Genomic DNA, 14,749 nt, shown 5'->3' with positions numbered 1-14,749 from the left:
GGTCCTTTATTAAGCATTGAAAATTGTAATTAGGAAATGCCTAGTAAAAGGTGGATTTCACTAATTTAATTATTGTAGATTTTTCTTGTGGTAACAGGGAGCTATAAGAAATGGCTCTTATCTTAAGTAAACATAGTATGGGGTGATTTGCAATTTATGTCTTAGGTATTAAGGGTTATTTGGTTGTTAAAGAAATCAGACATGAAATTAACAATGCGGAAATGAGAAATTTCATGGCATTCGTCCAAATTGTTAGGTAAATTGAACCTGGCTGGGGTAGATAAGATAATTGGTTAAGGATAGGCATAGTTTCCCTAGAAGAAACATGGAGCGTCTTTAGGTGCACAAAAGACTTTCCTTGTTTGACCTGAAGGGGGCGTATGCTTTGGTAGGTCATATTGATGACTATTGGGACATTATTACTGTCTATTGCTTTAGGGGCATACAAATTAAGAATTTAGCCAAAACTTACTGCATTGCAATTATGGGGTTAATACAACTGAATGTTACGGTGATAACGATGGGCAATAACAAGCTTAGATAAAGGGGAATATCTACAAACAAACAAAAAAATCTAAATTCAGGTAGGGCCTTCCATGGTGTGAAACAAGTGATGAAATAATGTCTATGTTTTAAAAATAACATCTCCAAATTATAAAATATCAACCTTGGGGAAATGCTTTAAGTAGATGGGTTGATTAGAATGGGCAAAATTCGATAACATTGAAAGGGGGTGAGATAAAGTTTTTACAAACGGTTAAAATACAAAAAGGGGGTGTGTGTGTGTTTCAATGTGTCACAACTTTTCCGTTATTGCCTTATTGGCGAATAGAATGGGGTAAGGGGCGGTGGCAATTGAACAAATTTCTATTTTTAGATATGTGGCATGTGAATCTAATACATTAATTATCTAGTTTCTTCAGGCATCAATCTTGATGATTGGGGGAGCACTCTAAATTTCTTGATTATGAGTGCCAGCGTGGATGAGTGTCTGTCTTTTGTGTTTCAATTGGCTAGCCACCAAGATATATCAATATTCTAATATCAAGGTGGAATATTTCTGAAATCGCTGATAAGCCTTTCAAGGACGGCGGTGGCAGAGTAGGACAGAAACAAAAAGAAAAGAATTTCGCCAAATGAAATTTTTAATTTCTGTAATGGGAAATTTTGGGAACCTGGGGGACTAAACAAAAACAAAAGACTTATCTGGGAGGGCTGCCATTTTGAGTCATGGTAAATTTCATGCCTCAAAAAAGGGGGAGGTTATATATTCAATCTATATGCAGATATATGGCAAAAACACGGGCGATTCCCCCTTATGTCAAGCTACAAAAGCTACGTATCCATTTCAAAGGATACACATGGAATATGTGTGGTACATAACAGTCCTAAAACAGATTGGGGAAACCTTGTTGCAGAAACTGGTCTAGATTGGCATGCTTGGATGACACACGTGTGCGAAAAACCATCAGGCCTTCGATAAAATTAACCCATACGGTGGGGGCATTACAAATCATAATTCAGACTGACAAATTAACTTGTGGATCTTTGTCTGACGTTTTTCCTAAGTCCATGGGTAAGAAGGTCGTCGGAGATGGAAACACCCGGATCCGCCATAGTAAAATTAAAATCTGAGATGACCAGAGAATTCATTTCTGCAACGGGGAGTTCCCAAACGGGAGGCGGTAAGAAATAATTGGTTATTGTTGATGGAAAATGCAGCTATTATAAATCAAACCTGTATCAAACCTGTATAACATGTATGGGGGGGCCGACCTCTCTTAAGAGTGGTACCCGCGCAAATTACCCCTGATTGTGTAAAGGAGATAATGCAAAATTTTTAGTGTTATATAAAGGTCTCATACTACAAGTTCTGTTTAGAAGTGTTACACAAAAGAGGAAATAATTTATAATTAGAATTATACCAATATTTATTACAATAATTTATACCAATTATTGTGGCATAAAGGCTCATTGAACTGTACTCATATATTGATCTTGGATTGAATCGAATTTTGCCAGACTGTAATATCTGTACATACTGTATCGTTTTTCAAAGAATTGATATTGACAAAAGATGTAAGCCCAAAATGTATGAAATGGAATAATGTCTACCCAGTTACAACGGCAGCAAAGGACAAGCCTAACTTTTCAACACATGTCGCGTTTAATCATTTTACCTGCTTAGTCCTCACAGGGCACGGACCGGCACTGGGAGCGATAAATGTGACGTGGTGTGCCCACGTCCTAAAACAGACTACACCCCTGATTCCACGTTCTGACCTATGGTGGTGGTGGGGTCAAAACAAATTATACGACTCCTGCCAAAATGACAGCAGGACTTTGTGCCTTGGTCTCACTGCTATTACCAGTGTCTGTTTTTCCATCTACAGTAGAGGAGATACAATTGGCTGCACAGAAATCCGGTATGATGGCGGGCCCCTCGCGACGGCGTCGCATGGAGAGGGTGATACATTGATGCGATTGGCATCCACGAGGATGAGTATAAGTTGGCTAATCAGATCGCAGCAGGTTAGGAGTATATTTTTCTTTTAATTACTCCAAACAAAAATGTTGATTGGATAAATTACCTGCATCACAATGTCCAAGAACTTGGAAATTATACTGAACAGGGATTTGTGGCGATAAAGGAACAACTGGCAGCCACTAGTCTGACGGCGTTCCAGGATCGTGCAGCGGTTGAAATGCTTCTTGAAGGAGCAGGGGGCGTATGCAACGTTTGAAAATGTTGCACTCAACAACACGCCCCCCACTGGGTCCCACACCAGGGCCAACGATGGCCTGCAGACCCTAAACCGCAAGATGAAAAAGCATCCTGGAGTAGAATAATGTCCGCTGACAGATTTGTGGCCTCACTAATAATGATTTGGCCTAATTTGTGGTAGCCCTTTTTGCTACGATTTTGACATTATGTGGGTGTTGTATTATTCCCTGCTTAAGATCTTTGATGAGCCGACTTATAACCACTGCGATTGCCCCTACAAATTCCAAATTGCATGAATTATATCTCCTACTGAAGTGCTGACACTAACAGTGAATTCCAAGAGCATGGTAATTACGAGGATGGATTGGACGAAAATGATCTTATTTTCTGCCGAACGAGTAGAGCCTAAGCGGGTAAAATTAAAACAGCCAACGGTGATATCCCTCTTATTTTGAATTTGTCATAAAATGAATAACAAACATATAGTAAAAGGAGGGAATGTTAGAATTATTATGAATATTCTATATGTGTTGTAAGCATTTTTCAATAAGTAATAAGGCTATAAACCAATTCATGGAACCATGGACACTTTTCCTCCACATCGTCTCCTCAAGGCCCCACAGCTCGAGGACACATTGTTTTCACACACGCTTTTCGGCAGAACACAACGGGACTGTTTTGACGGGACTCCAGCAGAAGATGGCGATAATCGCATTATTGTTTGAAAATACGGCTTTGCTTTGTTTACCTTGAAAGCATTCCTCACACTGTTGTTTTTCTAACCAGCGAGGGTGTTATTGTACTGATTACATAACCATGTTTTTCGAGTGTCGCGATTAAATACAATGATTCAGTTACTGCAATTCAGAATGCACTGGGGGCTAAGACGACGCCACATTGTATCTCCTTGCAAGTTCGCCGCAGAGTTTGTTGAAAGATGTTTTTCCTTTTTTAATTAAATATTACTAATAATGATTTAAAAGGTTTGAATCATTATTCCAACAGTTTCTTTTTTTATCCTGTTGGGTCTTACTCTGTTTTAATAAATGTTCCATTAATGCAATATAGTCATCTGTGCACTTACTGCATTATTTCCTTCATGCATAGTAAGCCCAAGTATGTCAGTCAACATACAACCTCATTAACACATCTGGATTTCACTTTAAGCTCCTCCTCAAACACCCCATCGATATTAGTTGCACCCTCCTTTCTAAGTTCATACTCTCCTTCCTGTCCAATGAAAAATGCCCTCAGTCAGCATGGCTCCTTAGCAACAGAGCCACAAGAGAAAAGATGGATGAAAACGGGGGCAGAGAAAAAGGGGGATGTAAAAACGAGGGGGTGAGGGGAGATGAAGATGGTGAGTGTCAGTGTGTGTGTGTGTGCGAGTGTCTATTTATGTGTGTGTGTGCGTGTGTGCGTGTGTGTGTGTGTGTGTGTGTGTGTGTGTGTGCGTGTGTGCGTGCGTGCGTGCGTGGGTGGGGGGGCTCTTGTTAAGTTAAAGGAACAAAAGATGGTCACCAGCTAAATCTAAAAATGTGTCTCGTAAGCCTAGGTGTGGGGGCAAAAACGGGTCACATTTTTATTTTTCACATCGTATGATCTCGATTCTCTTTTTCACTTGGTACATTTGTTGTGTATATTGTAAAATAAAGTAAATAATAAATAATGAATAAATAAAGCACCGGTGGTGCGAGTGGTTTGCGCATCGGCCTCATAGCTTTGGGGTCCTAGGTTCAATCTAGGTCACGTCCACCTGTGTGGAGTTTGCATGTTCTCCCTGGGCCTGAGTGGGTTTCCTCCGGGTACTCTGGTTTCCTCCCACAGTCCCAAAACATGCATGGTAGGCTAATTGGACACTCTAAATTGCCCCTAGGTATGGGTGTGCGTGTGCATGATTGTCCGTCTCCTTGTGCCCTGCGATCGGCTGGCCACCGATTCAGGGTGTTCCCCGCCTCTGGCCTGGAGTCAGCTGGGAGAGGCTCCAGCACCCCCCGCGACCCAAATGAGGATAAAGCAGTTAATGAATGAATAATGAATGTGCCTCTTGCAAACAAAAAAATAAGATATAAAAGAACATTATTTTTTGTTATTTTTTATAGAATTATTTGTATAAGAGCTCACAATTTTAACTGTGGAAGCAGCCAGCAATTTGGTTAACATTAAAGCTAATTTTGTTAAGATTCTCTTGTTAACACAAATCCCTGCTGACACAGGAGTGCTCCATTACATGTTGGTCCTGACATGATATTACTTCAGTGTGTCTTCCAGAGCCTTTTAATGTGTGTCTTCCAGGCCTAATTTGATGAGATGGACCCATCTGCCTTGAGGTTAGGTGATGATGAAATGATTCTGCCATTTGGCTGGTCTGACTCGTAGTCTCTTAGTCACACACGCGTGCACATGCGCACATACACCTGTCCTTTCTGGTTTATCTACTATAATTATACTGTTACTAAATTTCATTTACTCAGACCAGGCTCCGTCTCTCTATTTTCCCTTCTTTTGTCCCTGAGCTGGCATGTTGGAACACTCTAAATTATTTCTAGGTATGAGTGGAAGCGTGATTGGTTGTCCGTCTTCTAGTGCCCTACGATTGGCTAGCCACCAATTCAGGGTGTCTCCCGCCTGGTGCTCATAGTTGTCTGGGATAGGCTCCAGCACCCCCCATGAACCTTGTGAGGATAAGCGTATGGAAAATGAATGGATGAATGAATGTCTTAGTTTCATATCTGACCATGAAAAGCCAATTTGATTTTAATGTAAAATTAGCGTTGTCCTTGACCTCGTACTCACAACCCCATGTGCTCGTTTTCTGTTCTGGAGGTAAAAGGTAGAAACAACGAAACTGAGATTCTCAGGGTGCGTTCAAACAGACAGCAAAGCTTTAATGAAAGAAGCATACCGGATTCAACATCTGACTCCCGTATGTATCTCATTTCCAGCAGGCAAAAAGTGGGCGTTAAATTGAATATTAGTGGGCATGATTCAGTTTAGAAGGAACTTCCAAATATGGATTTGCTTTCCACTGCTAAGAAGTCTTTGCCATTTAAAGTGTCTTATCACTTGGAGACTAATGGTGGGATACTCCTCATGGGCACAGGCACCAAGGCCAGAGCAAGAATGTCCTATTTGCATCTTTGCCTCAAGCCTGAGACAACAATACCTAACAAGAAAGAATTATGGGCGTAAGATACCAGGTTGAATTTGCAGAAAAAAGGAGCACAATTTACATTGTCTTCCCATTGTGTGAGAATTTGCATATTTTGTGCTTAACATACGCTATTATTGGCATGCAGTCCGCTTTGGACTCTTTAGTGACCAAAGTCTTAAAATAATCTCATTTTCTGAACCGCTTTATCCTCACTAGGGTCACGGGGGGTACTGGAGCCTATCCCGGCTGACTTCGGGCCAGAGGCCCTGAATTGGTGGCCAGCCAATCGCAGGGCACAAGGAGACAAACAACCATTCACACTCACACTCATACCTAGGGGCAGAGTGTCCAATCAGCCTACCATACATGTCTTTGGAATGTGGGAGGAAACCAGAGTACCCAGAGGAAACCCACGCAAGCCCGGGGAGAACATGCAAACTCCACACAGAAAGGTCCGAACCTGGATTTGAACCCAGGTCCCCCCACTGTGAGGCCGACGCGCTAACCACTCGCTCCACCGGGCCACCCATGTCTTAGAATAATGTGTATGCTAAACTGTAAGTGTTTGTCAGTCATTCGTTTTGTGGGGTAGTTAAAATATGTTGTTTTTTGTTGGACAGTTGGACACAGTCAGCGGGAGTGGAAGAGAGAATGTGTGCGTCGGACGAGTGAATGAAGCTGCTGAAAATTCAAATACACACTTTAGAGGTACAACGTAGATTATACAAAATATGTAGTAGGCTATTCAACAAAGACACTGGGACACTAGGAGTGGGAACCTCTGCGTATCTCACAATACAATACGATTTGAGATACAAGGCTCATGATAACGATTATCTCACGATACGGTTACCATAATTATCGATTTGTAATTCAGGGAATCAATATACAGTTGTACCTCTACTTAAGAAATCAGTTCCAGAACATGTTTCGTAACTTGGATTTTATACTATTATATGTAAATTTATATGTAAATTTCCTAATTCATTCCACGGTCCTCAAAAAAACTAACAACTAAAACTGCATTCTGCTATTTATTGCAGCATTACATATGTTAGTTGATCCACATGGTAACACATTGGCATACAAAAACAATCCAAGCCACATGGTTGGCCAATTAGGTTGCATTTTTAGTTGGAATCAGAAAAGAAAAAAACTAGCCATTTTCAGAACCATCTTTGGTTTCAAATTGAATGAACTATTTCACGAATGAATGGAGCAATGGCCTTTGGCAAGCTTAGCCCTTTGTCCCAAGCTATCAAGAGACTCATCGAATGGAAAAATACAGGCAGCCCTGAAGTATATTTTAGACAGAGCGGAGCCAAAATGTAAAACAAGGGGTTTTGTGTAGTATTCAGAAGAATATAGCTGTTCCATGTAGCTTTGTTTTTCTATTTATTAATCTATTTTCTAAATCATTTGAATTCATCGGGGCCATGGGTATGTTGAAGACTATCTCAGCTGACGTCTGGGTTTTAAGTTCACCCGGCGCACATTTGCATGGTGCTAAATGTAGGCTGTCACTGACAGCTCGAGAGTGTAACGTCTATGACACAGTGACTTAGTGAAGCAGACAGATGTATCCCTGAGCCTTATATCACACACATGCACTGACAGAAGCATGAGCAGCAATATAGGTTAAGTACCTGGCTAGGGGGCACAACATCTGGGTTTCCACCTGGCCTCGTATGAAGCACCCCCATCTTTCCGCTCTACCTATCACTCTATATTCAACCATTTAAAAATCTCAGTCAACAATTTTTTTTCTTAAACACTTTAACAGTAAAACCCCCATGATATCTGACCAAAAAATATTGCTTGTTTAGATTTTATAATGGGGCGGCCCAGTGGGGCGAGTGGTTAGCGTGTCGGCCTCACAGCTCTGGGGTCATGGGTTCAAATCCAGTTCACGTCCACCTGTGTGGAGTTTGCATGTTCGCCCCGGGCCTGCGTGGGTTTCCTCCCACATTCCAAAAACATGCATGGTAGGCTGATTGGACACTCTAAATTGTCCCTAAGTATGGGTGTGAGTGTGCACGGTTGTCCTGCGATCGGCTGGCCACCCGCCTCTGACAGCTGGGATTGGCTCCAGCAACCCCCACGACCCTAATGAGAGTAAAGCGGTTCAGAGAATGAGATGAGATGAGATTTTATAATGGAGTCTGAAGTCACTGATAGTTTAGAGCTGTCCTAACTAGTCGACGTTGTCGATGACGTGAATGCATCGTCGAGCAAAACATACTGTCGATGATCAATGATGTAAATACATTTTACCATGAAGTCAGTTGAAAATACCTTTCCACAGCTAGCATTGCGAGGCTACAAGTGTTTCGTGCGAGGAATAGAACAGAGTTGAATTAAAATGCTGTTTTTTTTATTAGGATAATACGCTGGCAGTTTTCCACCCACATACTATACCGACAGCCGTCTGGACTGTGGGAGCTGCCGACTGAGTGACAGGACAGGTCAGACACATCAAACCAGCGTTAGGGCAGCTTTTGTTAGAATTAGCTTTAGCATGGTGAGCATCAACACTCTTTTACATCTTGCCGTGACATCGGGGTTGTTTAAATTAATTGAAACAATGTAATGTGCCTGTTGAGTGTCTATAATCATAAAATAAGTGCTGTATTCAATGGTTTGGACACAGCACGAGACCGAATGAATTCTTTACATTTCATCTCACTGTAAATGAGAAGCTGTTCTCAACTCATTGTACCGGGTTGAATCAATGTTACATCTAAAAATCTGTATAATAATAGTTGTAAATTAGATTTAGTGGTGGTTTAAACCTGGTTCGTGGGTTAGTTACTACGTACATTTTTCAAAATTTATTGTAATAGTGGGGGGTGCTGGAGCCTATACCGGATGACGTCGGGCACCAGGCGGGGGACACCCTGAATTGGTGGGTAGCCAATCGCAGGGCACAAGGAGATGGACAACCATTTACGCTCACACGAATACCTAAGGGCAATTTTAGAGTGTTCAACCAGCCTACGCTACATGTTTTGGGGATGTTGGAGGAAACCCACACAAACCCAGGGAGAACATGCAAACTCCACACAAGAAGGTCCAGACCTGGGATCAAAACCTCGATCTCAGAACTGTGAGGCAGAAGCACTAACCACTTGTTCACCAGGCCGCCTGTCCAGTAGTGAATCAATTGTTCCCAGCCAAAGCCAGGAAAAGACAAGTGCAATATTGAAATACTTTAAATAATCTAAATCAATTACTTGCACCTTTCAATTTTGAATTCCATGATGAATACATTTTCTTTTGAGGCATACGTCCTCTGCTGGTTCCTGCACACTTGTGACATCATCGTTTTTTTACGAAAACTGATAGCACAAACACAAATTATATTTTTGGTACTATAACAATAGTAGCCACCTAATAGTGTAGTGTTTCACTCGCCTGACTGTGGTGCGAACAGGCGCAGTCTCGAGTCCCGCCACTGATTATGAGTGTGAATGGTTATCGGTCTCTCTGTGTGCCCATCGGCTTACTGGCGACCAGTCTCGGGTGTAGTCCGCCTTTTGCCCGAAGTTGGCTGGGATAGGTTTCAGCGACCCTTACGAGGATGCTCGGTATGAAGATTCATTCATTCATCTTCCATACCGCCCATCCTCGAAAGGGTTGCGGGGGTTGCTGGAGCCTAACCCAGGTGTTTTCAACCTAGACTGGTCGCCAATCAAGAGAGACACTCCCAATCATACCGCCACCTTCTACACCACAAGGCGGCTCGGTACGAAGATGAATGAATGAATTTCAATACTTATGGAACAGTGTAAGTTTTGGTCGTTTATGTTTTAATCTTCTTTGACAGGATTCTATCTTTTAGTTGGTATGTAAAAATCCGTAAAGGTGGGACTTTAAACATAATTCTACTGGAATCACATTCCAGGACATGTGTGGAACTCACACTGTACCGTCACCCCTCAATGAGTTTTAGCGTGAATGGTTGACGCCGCGTTGGCTGGCGTAGGCTCCAACACCCTCCGCGACCCTTGTGAGGATAAGCAATACGGCAAATGAAAAATAATCTAGACCTGTAAAACAGTTACACATGCAAGGAAAAACTAATTATACCAATATTCTCTATATGTTCCTAATGTCTTTCAGTTTTGAGGAAAATGTGTACATGTCCACATTCGTCTTTGTCTTTTAACGTGAGCACAGCAAGAGCACTCAGGGGAGTTTTGTTGGCTCAGTTATAGCCATTATTGTAATATTATTTTTTAACTGATTATTTCATTTGATCCATCAAAGTCATCAAAATTTGAGGGACTTCATTACGCAATGTAATTGCGTAACTGTGGTTCAGCCCAATGCCAATTCGAAAGAGCCCTTGATCCCAAAACTGATGCAATCGAACCAAGTGAAGACAATTAGAAGTTAGCCTCTCTTGTTTTAGCTGTATTCTTTTCAAATGGAAAACAAAACTTTAATTCAGACGTTCCTACAGAACAGATGTTTTTTTGTTCACTCATTTCCCCCCTCGTGGCAACAATGGAAAGGGTTGGAAGACACATGAGACCTTCTTGACAGAATATTTGGGGTGAAAGATAGTACACTGGCCATTAGATTCTTTCATACTGGCTCGCTCTCCCAGTTTTTTTCTGTTTTTGTGGGTACATTAACTTCAATCCCACAGTGCTTCAGAACAAAGAAAAGGCTTTATTAGTGTGTTTGTGTGTGCGTGTACATGTGTGGGTGCATGCCTCCATGTATTCATGTGCATGTGTATCCGTATGTATAACCTTTTTACTACTGTACTTTCCAAACAGTGGAAATCCATCAGCTACATACAAACATATACCCATTTAACAAGGACTTTCAAAATCATAATCCACATCATGTTCATAGATTTTCCATTGTGGTCATGGAAATGGCACACACACATTTTAAGCAGATGTTCACTAAAATCAGAGGCAATTCCTTACAGAATTCTGACCAAACATAAAAATATTCCAGGCATTAAAAAGTCAATTGTATATAGTTTATATGCATGGGCCACAAAAAGACAATTGTCAGCTACCTTTTCACAAGACGGATTGAAACCTACCTAACCATTTCGTATCAAATCACAATGAATCAGGGGTGGCCAACTCCGGTCCTCGAGAGTCTGTTTTCCATATCTCCCTCCACCAACACACCTGAATCAAATAATCGAGATCGGTATCAAGCTTCTGGGCAGCTTGCTGATGAGTTGATTCAGGTGTGGTAGAGGAGAGAGATATGAAAAAGAGACCGGATAGCGGCTCACGAGGACCAGAGTTGGCCACCCCTCGAATAGCTGCTGAAGACAAAATGAGCACAAACCAATACCAATACGCCCCCCAACACTTTGTGACGGAAAACTATTATCTTCTATTCTTCTTCTGTTTTTGTTTCCTTTTATGAATGTGTGTGCATATACATTAATTGAGAAAGTCAATATACCGAGAGATGACAGTTTCCTTCATTTAAACGGCCCCAAAATAAAATTCCCCAAAATAATTTCAAAAAAAACGAGAAACATGAAAATATGTTGTATTAGTTATTGTAAGATACCAGTAAAACGTTTCAAGTGACCTTTGGTTGAATATCAAAATCAAAAGAATGTACAACAGTAGAAATATAATGTATCACAAATTAATTTTGTTTTTACACTCCTCGGCATGTAGCCATGCACAAATACATATGAATAAATGTATAATTACCTTTCTTAATGCAACTCTTCAATCCGGGTTGGCATGCACTGTAATATCTCCATCCGTGACAATGTCTTTAAAAAAGAATAAAATGAAAATGATGTATAAAATGAAATAAATCTTGAGCAGCTAACTATGAAATAGTCAATCATTGACACAACAAGGTATCTCAACGTCTCTCTGTTTCTCAAGCTCTATCAAATCTGAATGCTTCTCTGGTAGTGTGCGATCGCTACTCCCTTTCTCAGACCGTTCTCCATCTGTCACCGCCCCCTCGCATTTACCCCTCCCACCTAATGAATTATTTATAGTGCTGAGACACGCACTGGAGTCAAACATATTCAGACACATGCACATAGTATACAGAGAATATAAAAGATTAACAAATGGTACACTTACAAAAATACAATCTACACAATCTATGGCAAGCCTGCTCATCAAAAACTAGCTCCTAAAAGTTTCTTCATGCACAGCACATATCAAATCAAATCAAAAGCGTTTATTATCATCATACACAGCTGCGTATAACAAAATTGGTGGTGCTACTCCAAGCTTTTCAAAGTGTTTTCCCAGTTAAAAAAAAACATAAATAGTAGTATAAAAGTATAAAAAGTCACATCCCGCTAGGTGAATTCTAAAATATTGCACAGAATTCTAAAATATTGCACAGATTCTAAAATATTGCACAGATTTCTAAGATATTGCACATTGTTATTGCACACCCCGAAGTTATTGCACAGACGGGATTGTGTGTCGTGCTAGCTCAAGTTCAGAGTCCTGATGGCTGTGGGAAAAAAATGTCCTTAAGTCTATTTGTCCGTGCTTTGTGAGACATGTACCGTCTGCCAGAGGGCAGCAGCTGGAACAGGTTGTGACCAGGGTGGTTTTTGTCCCTGACAATGTTCCTGGCTCAGCTGAGGTAGCGAGGCCTGGCAATGTCATCCAGTGAGGGCAGAGAGCAGCCGATGATCTTCTGGGCAGTGTTGATCGCTCTCTGCATGGCCTTTCTGTCTGCTGCCGTGCTTCCAGCGTACCACACTGTGATGCAGTATGCCAGGATGCTCTCCACAGTGGCTCTATAGAAGGTTACCAGAAGCTTAGTGTCCAAGTTGTTCCTCCTGAGTACCCTCAGGAAATGGCTGAAATATTTTAAGACCCCTGCATTAAGGGCTTGTTCTTATGCTTTCACGATTAGAGCCTCTGTGCTGTCTAACAGTCCAGTGCGCTCCATATACTAGTAGGATTTCTTGATGTCAGTGACTTCTTTAACTTATATATTGATGTCTGAATTTCCTGTCAATTTAGAGTGACCTCAGTTTAGCTGACCACCAGGCTGCCTAGTACTGAATTAAACATGAAAACAGAATAAAATTACTTAATTGAATTTATTCTATTACATTGCACCTCAGTTGTTGTTGGCTGATTAGGTGTTAGCACGTCTGCCTTTCAGTTCAAAGATCAGGGGTCCTAACTTTTCTGTGTGGAGTTGGCATGTTTTCGACAGGACTGTGTGGGTTTTTTCAAGGTACTCCAGTTTCCTTCCACATCTCAGAAACATGAAGAAATTCATTCCGTCGTTTTAGTGGAAAATAGTTAAAAGAGCTAAGGCATTCCCGGGCCAGTCTCCCCAGCGTGTCCGAGGTTGGCCCCATGGCCTCCTCCAGGTGGGACCTGCCCGGAACACCTACCGAGGGAGGCGTTCAGGGGGCATCCTGATCAGATGCCCGAGCCAGCTCATCTGGCTAACCCTAACCCCTCCCGGATGACTGAACTTCTCACCTTTTCTCCTGCGGAGGAAAATTCATTTCAGCCGCTTGTATCTGGGATCTCATTCTTTCGGTCACAACCCACAGCTCGTGACCATAGATGAGGGTGGGAACGTAGATCGACCAGTAAATAGAAAGTCTCGCCTTTTGGCTCGGCTCCTTCTTCACCACGACGGACCGGTGCAGAGTCCATATAACTGCAGACGGCGCACCGATCCGCCTGTCCATCTCACGCTCCATTCTTCCCTCACTCGTGTTTAACAAGACCCCAAGATACTTAAACTCCTCCACCTGGGGAAGGACCTGATCCCTGACCCGGAGAGGGCATGCCAACTTTTTCCGACTGAGGTCTCAGATTTGGAGGTGCTGGTTCTCATTCTGACTGCTTCGCACTCGGTTGCGAATCGTTCGCGCAAGATTTGGAGATCACGGCCTGATGAAGTCAACAGAACCACATCAGCTGCAAAAAGCAGGGATGCAATACTGAGGCCACCAAACTGGACCCCCTCAACGCCACGGTTGCACCTAGATATTCTGTCCATAAAAGTTATGAGCAGAATCGGTGACATAAAGATGCACTGGCAATGGCTTACACCCGATCTTTCAAACATACGGCCCGTGACCCGCAAGGAGATTTGATCAGGCCGCAGGATAATTTGAAAATGAAAAAAATGCATAAAAGACATGGATTTCATTTTTAAATTAAATGCTATAGCTTACAAGGACAGCTGAGAGCAGATAAGGTCAAGGAATTGCTGGTAAGTCTGAGGAAATAGCAGTCAATTTTCACCCCGAGCCGAGAAGACAGTGGAGTTGCGGTAAAAGCCAGCTACCCAATTGCTAGTGAAATAGCATTAGCATCAAAGGCGTAGGGTGGCCCGGTGGCACGAGTGGTTAGCGCGTCAGCCTCACAGTTCAGGGGTCCTGGGTTCAAATCCAGGTCAGGTCCACCTGTATAGAGGTTGCATGTTCTCCCCGGGCCTGTGTGGGTTTCCTCCGGGTACTCCGGTTTCCTCCCACATTCCAAAAACATGCATGACAGGCTGATTGGACACTCTAAATTGCCCCTAGATAAGAGTGTGAGTGTGAATGGTTGTCTGTCACCTTGTGCCCTGTGATTGGCCGGCCACCAATTCAGGGTGTCCCCGGATATCTTGTCCTGCTTGATATTGATGCACTTGTACAGGCCAAAAGATGCCAAGTTCCAGGAACAAAAACAAGTCCAGACTAGACGAACATCTTTAAAATGCTGCCTTGCATTTTATTTTTGCAGATTCTGTTAGCATAAATAGAATACAGCTCTGTGAAAATTAATACTTACTATGGTGATTTAAAAAAATGTGCAATGTAATTTTAGTCTTTCTTTGTAAGTTTCATTCAATCGTAAAATTCATTACTATCATTTTCAACA

The 14,749-nt window shown here is 42.0% G+C and overlaps 1 protein-coding gene across 20 annotated transcripts in view; it reads right to left on the bottom strand.

The window, feature by feature from the left end:
- The window catches only part of nfasca (neurofascin homolog (chicken) a), a 137,590-nt gene that overhangs the window by 89,051 nt on the left and 33,790 nt on the right, over positions 1-14,749 (bottom strand). For 17 of the 20 annotated variants that reach the window (XR_013300776.1, XR_013300780.1, XR_013300777.1 and 14 more), the window contains one exon: positions 11,582-11,646. The exons of 2 other annotated variants lie outside the window; for them this stretch is intronic. The gene's annotated coding sequence lies outside the window, so the exon portion shown is untranslated. Of the gene's footprint in view, positions 1-11,581; positions 11,787-14,749 lie in introns of those variants that run through there. One more of the 20 variants, XM_077603956.1, reaches the window with a different exon arrangement.

Source organism: Stigmatopora argus, chromosome 6 (genome assembly GCF_051989625.1).
Source record: "Stigmatopora argus isolate UIUO_Sarg chromosome 6, RoL_Sarg_1.0, whole genome shotgun sequence".
NCBI classification, from domain to species: domain Eukaryota; kingdom Metazoa; phylum Chordata; class Actinopteri; order Syngnathiformes; family Syngnathidae; genus Stigmatopora; species Stigmatopora argus.
Note: the sequence above shows the minus strand (reverse complement) of the source record. Positions and strands in the feature narration are given on the sequence as shown.